Raw genomic sequence first — 7,471 nt, 5'->3', positions numbered from 1 at the left:
GCCCCCAGCCCATGTCCTGGTGGAAAGGGAGCCCCATGATGAATAAGGTCTTCACCATCGTCCCCTGGCCCAGTCTCGGGGACCCCAGTGTCAGGGAAGGACATGGGTGCTTTGCTTCCTGAGAGGGACAGGTCAGCACTGTTGGCCAAGGCTGGAAGCAGGCGTGAGCAGGGGGCAGGGCTCCTGCCAATTTACCGGACTTTGCAAGTAGCCTGTTTGCTTCCTGGGTGGGGACAGAAGGGGACCAACGATGAGGGCCCTGGTCCCCACGTCTCATTCTGCTTTCTACATCCTGCAGTCTCCCATTCCTGTTCTCAGTCTCACAGGTTCTCACCTGTGACCCCTAGACACATCCTCATAATGATCCTTTTTTCTTTTTTTCTGGTAATGATTCTTAAAAAAACAAACACCAACTTGTAAATTTGCCATATTTCCTCTCTCACTCCTCCTTTGCTGAAATATTTAAGGGTAAATTTCAGACATCATGACATTTCATCCTTAAATATATTATGTATTTTTAAAAACTAAAGCCTGGTTGGGGTGCCTGGGTGGCTCAGTTAAGCAGTTGGTTAAGCCTCTGACTGTTGATTTTGGCTCAGGTTGTGATCTCAGGATCATAAGATCAAACCCCATGTCGGGCTCCACACCGGGTGTGAGGCTTGCTTGAGATTCTCTCCCTACTCCTTCACCTCCTCCCCCCCCGAAAAAAAACAAATCTTAAAAAAAAACCTTGTTTTTATACCTCTATTTCACATACCAAAATTCAAAATAACTTTTTAAAAAAAAAGATTTTATTTACTTATTTGAGAAAGAGAGAGTACAAGTAGGCAGAGGAAGAGGGAGAAGCGGATTCCTCACTGAGCAGGGAACCTGAGGAGGGGCTTGATCCCAGGACCCTGGGACCATGACCTGAGAGCCCAAGGCAGACGCTTGACCGACCGAGCCACCCAGGGCCCCTCGACAGAACTTCTTAACGTCACCTAATATTCCCGGTCATTATTAAATATCTGCAGTTGTGCCCAACACATTTTTGTGTTTGCTCTGGTCAGGCACATGGAGTTGTTTTTTGGTTTGTTTGTTTGTTTTATTTTTTTATAGGCACCTGGAGTTATCAAGTTTTTGGTTTACCTCCCCCCCCCCCCAGTTGTTTTTATTTTTGTGTTCTCTTAATGTGCACATCATGTGTATTTGAACCCTGAAGCCAGTGGAAGGCTGGCCCATGCTTCTGAAAGCCCAAGGCCTATGTCTTTACCCTCCCCCAATGCCTGACACCTGGATCGTCAGGCTTCCTCATCATTTCCTGTTACTGGGTGGACTTCTTTCCTGCCCTTCCTTTTGCTGAAGATACTCTCTCCAGGGTCCCACTTTGGATAGGGTCTTTATTCCAGTTCTCCCCCCTTGGCTGTGGCACCAAGAGCAGGGAATCCTGGAGCTGCTGGGACCCACCATGGGGGGGAAGGTTTACATGAGAACTCGACCAGCAGAGGGCAGAGCAGAGCGACAAAGAACTCTGTGTTGATGACATGGCGTGAGCACTGGGATCAGCTGTGATGGAAGCCAGACATCATCTGAAGTTTTTAGTAGGGTAAACCAATAGACTTCCTTTGTTGCTAAAACCTGTTTGATCTGGATTTTCTGTCTCTGAAAACAAATAGTCTTGAATAAAATAGTTCCTTAAAGAATAAAGCAAGTCAGAGCCAGCTAGAGATTTAGACCTACCATATTAACTTCCCCTCCTAGTGTTTTCATTTTCCCAAAGAAGCTTGTTGACCACAGAGCATTTTTTTTCCTTTTGAGAGAGAGAGAGAGTGAGCACAAGTAGGCAAAGTGACAGGTGAAAGGAGAGGGAGTAGCAGACTCTCCACTGAGCAGAGAGCTCAATATGGGGCTCGATCCCAGGACTCTGGGATCATGACTGGAGCTGAAGGCAGATGCTTAACCAACTGAGTCATCCAGGGGCCCCAAGGATTTAATTCAGGGCTTAAACTCACAACTCTGAGATCAAGATCTGAACTGAAATCAAGAGTCAGACACTTAACCAACTGAGCCACCCAGGCACCCCAACCATAAAGGATTTTTAATCTCTGGTGGTGAACTTCTGATAGGAGCCCTATGAGGTCTGCTTAAGTGGGAAATATAGTAGAGAGATGACCAGCCTAAGAAACAGAAGACCTGGGATCTAGATCTTGCTTTGCCCTTTCATACCTGAGACACCTGGAGGAAGTCACTTAACTTCCTTTGTTCCTTATTCTTAAATGTGCATCATATGGGTGCTGTGACTATCTCATGGGTGAGGATACCACGTCCTGAAGGATGAACTGGAGCTCACCAGGTAGACCCGGGCCCAGTGGGACAGAGTGAGAAGAACATATGGCGCGCTTGTTTTTGCACATGAGCCGAGGGGCACTGCCTCAGAGGCCCCCTCAGTGAATGTGGGGCGTTTTATTCTTGACAAGGGCTGGCGGTCCCATCTGATATTCCTTCTTTCCTGGTCCAGGGCTCTGTTTGCCCATCTTTGTCTGCTTCTAGGATGGGTGTGCCTCAGAGGTGCCTGGCTGGCTCAGTCGGTAGAGAATTTGACTCTTGATCTCAGGGTTGTAGATTCAAGCCTCATTTGGGTGTAGAGATCACTTAAAAATAAAATCTTTTTTTTTTTTTTTTTTTTTTTAAGAAGGACATGTATCAGCAGGCTTTTCTCATTTCTGCACTGAAAGAGAGGCCAACACTTGAGTGGCCCGAACTGGAGCAGTTGGGGGTGGCCTCTGACCTCAGCTTCTACCCACAGGTGCCTGTTGTGCTGCCAGAGGCAGGGCCAACAGGGCATCTAACACTAATTTGGAAGATGCTTAGGTCCCAACATCCTAAAACTCAACCCAGAGGTCTCCGTCAGTGAGGCTCCCCAGTGAGGGCTCATAATTCCCACTTGTCCCCTAAGAGGCTGTGTGTTGCTCCCTGGTCCCAGGTTCCAAACCAGGCCCTCTAGCCTCCCTGGTTGCTTCCGAGACTCAAACAAAAGAAAAGGTGTGTTGTGTCCTAGTTGGAGAGTGTGTGTTTATGAAGAGCAGAAATGCAATTAAATCTGCTCCATTGAGGCCTGTGGGGAATTTCTGTGGAAGCCGAGGGCAGGAGTCCCGCAGGTCCAGCCGTCACCGGCAGCTCGTTGCCCACAACCCCCAGCCACACTGACCCTTCCTCTCTCTGGACAGCAGCTGTCCCTAGAAGGACCTGGTGTCTGCAGTCCCAGCGTCCACTTGTGTGGGACCCGGGGTGGCGTGCTGGCTCCCTCCGTATGGCCTTGGCACCCAGATGTCAGCGGGGCTCTAGAGAGGCCTCAATGGCGGACCGTCCCTTCAGCTGGGGAGAGGCAGCCCCTGGTGACAAGAGGCTGGATAGGAAGAGTTGGGCATCTCTCAGCCCAGCAGGAAGGGGCCCTGATACCCTGAGAGGCGGCCGAGGAGGCCTAGGGAGGGCCCGCAGCCCAGGGCAATGGCGCGCCTTCCTGTGTGAGAAGGAGGAGCAGCTCGGGGACAGGCGCTGTGCTGTGTGTCGCTGATGTGCCTGTATCTCACCACGAGACCTTTCTGGGCTCCATGTACCTCAGTTTACCGATATGAAAAATGGGAGGAAGAGCTCCAAGGGGCCCCGCCGTCCTCGCAGCAGCCACTGGGGGGCAGCACCTCCTCTGCAAACACAGCCCACCTGCTCAGCCCTCCCATCCATCTTCAGCAAAACCTTTGTTTTCCTTTGTTTCCACAAAATGGCACCACCACAGAAGGCCTTGTGGAAAATTCTGGCACTGGTGAGAGACACCCACTGAGAGCCCCAGGGAACAGCTAACGGGCTGTGTCCGAGGGACACGGGGTTACTCGCCACCGCTTTCTAGCACCTTGGAAGCTCGGAAACCCCTACTGAGCAGTGGGGGCCTGGGCCTGGCCAGGGGGTCTCCCCGCTTCTGCTCCCAGACAGGCCCGGTCCTGGCCGAGGGGGACTGTCTGCCGCTGCCGTGCAGCTGGCCTGTGGCTGCTGGAGGAGCAGATGGTGGCTGCTGTCCCTGGGATGCAAGGTGCCCTCAGAGCCTCTGCGGCTGCCTGGAGAAAACTGAGAGGAAACAAAATTGACCCCAGCAATTTAGCTTAAACAGTGTCCGCAATGACAATCTGAGGGAAATAAGATTAACCCAAAATTAATTACCGCCTGAAGTCTTTTAAGGGTTTTCTTGGGTGTTTTTGTTTTAGTTTTTAAACTAAAATAGTTTGTAATTGTGAACAGTTGGAATCATAAATCAACAGTAACCAGTAACACAATTAAACAATAATATTTATAGTTTCCAGAAAAGTTGTAAAAATGCCGGGGATGATTGAAGACCTTCACTTTCAAACTTTCAATAAAATTAAAACAATGTGGTTGACTACAAAAAAGTAAAAAAAAAAAAAGGTCATTCTAGAAGATTCCAGATTTTTCCTTCTTTCATTTTGTTTCATCTTATTGTTTGTAATATATTATTTTTTCTCATCACAGAGGTAATGCTTGTTCACGAGGCAAGAAAATGTCATACTCTAACCCACCCAAGAAGACTCTATTATTTAAATCCTTGGGGGAGGCCTGGAGGGCTCAGTGGTTGAGCATCAGCCCTTGGCTCAGGGTGTGATCCTGGGGTCCTGGGATCGAGTCCCACATTGGGCTCCCCATGCGGAGCCTGCTTCTCCCTCTGCCTATGTCTCTGCCTCTCTCTCTGTCTCTCATGAATAAGTAAATAAAATGTAAAAAGAAAGAAAGAAAAAGAAAAATCTCATTGTCTATTATGTTCTGTACTTAGCTAGTTAAAGAAAAGTGGACAGCCACTTCCTGGTGGCTTTCTCCCTCTCCTTTCTGTTACCTCCAAGGGGACAGAACCCCCACCAGCCTCATTACCTGCACTTGGAGCTGTGCTCTGGGCCGTTGTCTGCATCTACCAATGGCCCAGGGAGGCTGGAGGAAGCACATGGCTCATCAGCCCAGGAATCCACTGGAGAGGATTCTGGAGACCACTATGATTCTACCTGGGACAACAGTCCCTGGCTCCTCCACAACACAACCTTCCTAGGGCAACCTTCCTGCGAGTTTTTCTCCCAATTCACAGATGACCAGGCCCCAAACAGGATCACACAGCAATGGGCCCAGCCTGGGATCGCAGTGCAGGACAGAATGGTGAAGAAGCAGCCCATCACCGTGTTACCTGGGACAGCCAGGGTCATCTCAAGCTCATTGTCAATCTCTAGGATAGAACCAAAGATGGCCTGGTGGCTTTTGTGGTGATGTGGGTGTAGAAGCATGGCAAGAAAGAACAGAAGCCTGTGTCCTATATTCAATGCAGTGAGAACAGTATGTGCAAGGGCCCTGTGGTTGGAATATATTTGGTATATCTGAAGAACACTATGGTCTGAGCTCAATGAGCAAAAGGGAGAGATGATGTACAGAAAGCAGTCAGGGGCCAAATGGTATAGACCACAATTAGGGCCTTGGTACTTTGTTGAAGTGTAATGGGAAACTGTTGGAGGGTTTTGAGTAGGAAAGTGATATGATTAGATTCATATTTTTTAAGGAATAAATACTAATTAATAAAGAGTAATGAACACCCATGTATCCACCACCCACTTTAAGCAATATATCATCACAGACACAAGTGAAGTCTGTGTCTCCCTTCCTTTCTCCCCGTAATGAACACCACCACTGTTCTGAATTTGATGTTTTTCTTATGAACCACCTTTACTGTGTATTATGCCACCTTAAGATTATATACATGTATAATTATTTTGCTATTGTTCAACTTTATTTTCTTAAGATTTTATTTTTAAGTCATCTCTCCACCCAACATGGGGCTCAAACTCACGACCCTGAGATCAAAACTGAACCAGCCAGGCACCCCTGTGACTGCTCGAGTTTTTATAAATAATATTGTGCTATATGGTTTTCCTGCTACTTGATTTTGTGGCTCATTATGCTTGTGAGTCTCTACCATGTTGATTGGTGTGATTGTGGTTCCTTCATTTTTACTACTACCCAGATGATTATGGTGCATTATCCTGTTAGCAGACATTTAGGAAATTCCCCATATGTTTCAACCACAGGTAATTCTAGTGTGAGCATTTTTATTTCTCATGTACACATGCAAGCTTCTCTAGGGTAAATAACTACGAGTGGGATTTCTGGGTCATAGAATAAGCACATGTTCCAAGTCATACGTATTTCCAAACTGCTTTTGGGTGGTTGTTTCATGGACACTCTTACCAGCACAGGATGACGATCACCCCTCATCCTCAGGGTACTTGATAATTGTCAGACTTTTTAAAGTTTTTGCCAGTCTGAGGGTGTCAAACACTACCTTGTTGTGGTTTTAATTTTCATCACCTTAAAAAAAATTTTTTTCATCACCTTAGTTATTAGTGAGAGTGAGCGTGTTCATGTCTTTATTGATGCTCCCACTTCCTCCCCTGAAAACCAACTGAATGTATAATTATTCAATCATTTTACTATGTTTTTATATATATATATTTTAAGATTTTATTTTTTTATTCATGAGAGACACACAGAGAGAGAGAGGCAGAGACACAGCAGAGGGAGAAGCAGGCTCCATGCGGGGAGCCTGATGCGAGACTCAATCCTGAGACTCCAGGATCACGCCCTGGGCTGAAGGTGGGCGCTAAACCGCTGAGCCATCCAGGTGTCCCATGTTTTTACATTTTAAGTTAAGTTTTAGGGATTTAAAAAGATCTTTAAATTTTAATTTTGTTTTATAATGACTTAAAATGGAAGGTTCCAAAGTTAAAACTCCTGAACAGGATGCACTCAGAAAAACCCTATGTGCAGTCCTATCTCCCACTCTTCTTCTGCCTCCCCTTTTCAGAAACCATTATAGTTAATTTTTTGTTCCTTTCCCCCTTGTTTTCAAGCGCAAACAGGCATGTGTCATCTTGTTTGTTTACATCTTCATTTCCTTATTTATGCAAACCCCTGGGCTGTGCTGCTCAGCCTCCTCTCCAGTTCATCGCAGACCCTCCTTTCCAGTGGAAGGATGAATCTTAGCAAAGCTTCATGCCATTCCCTTGCTGAACATCCTGCAGCAGCTGCCCATCACCTGCAGCAGAAAATCCAAAACCCTTTAGTGGCACAGAGGTCCTCACGTGCCTGACCTCCCGGCTCGGGCCCCTTTCCCTGCCAGCTCCCTTGAACCTGCTCCTCTGGCCACACCACACTCTCCTTCCCCACTCTCCCTCCCATGTGTTTTCTCTTCAGCAGGATCTCCCCAGGCCTGCCCTGGGGTGCCCCTCACCTTCCAGCTGGGCGCGGGGTGAACCGCTTGAACCAGGCCAAGCACCAGCCCCTCTGCGGAGGTCACAAACGATTGCTCTCCCAGGAGAGGGTGACTGCTTCGTTAAATGCGTCCTGGTCTCTGGACTTGAGCTCCCAGTGTAGGAACTATCCCTCCCGCCCC

Source organism: Vulpes vulpes, chromosome 12 (assembly GCF_048418805.1).
Source record: "Vulpes vulpes isolate BD-2025 chromosome 12, VulVul3, whole genome shotgun sequence".
In the NCBI taxonomy this organism is placed as follows: domain Eukaryota; kingdom Metazoa; phylum Chordata; class Mammalia; order Carnivora; family Canidae; genus Vulpes; species Vulpes vulpes.
This window is presented reverse-complemented; position numbering follows the sequence as displayed.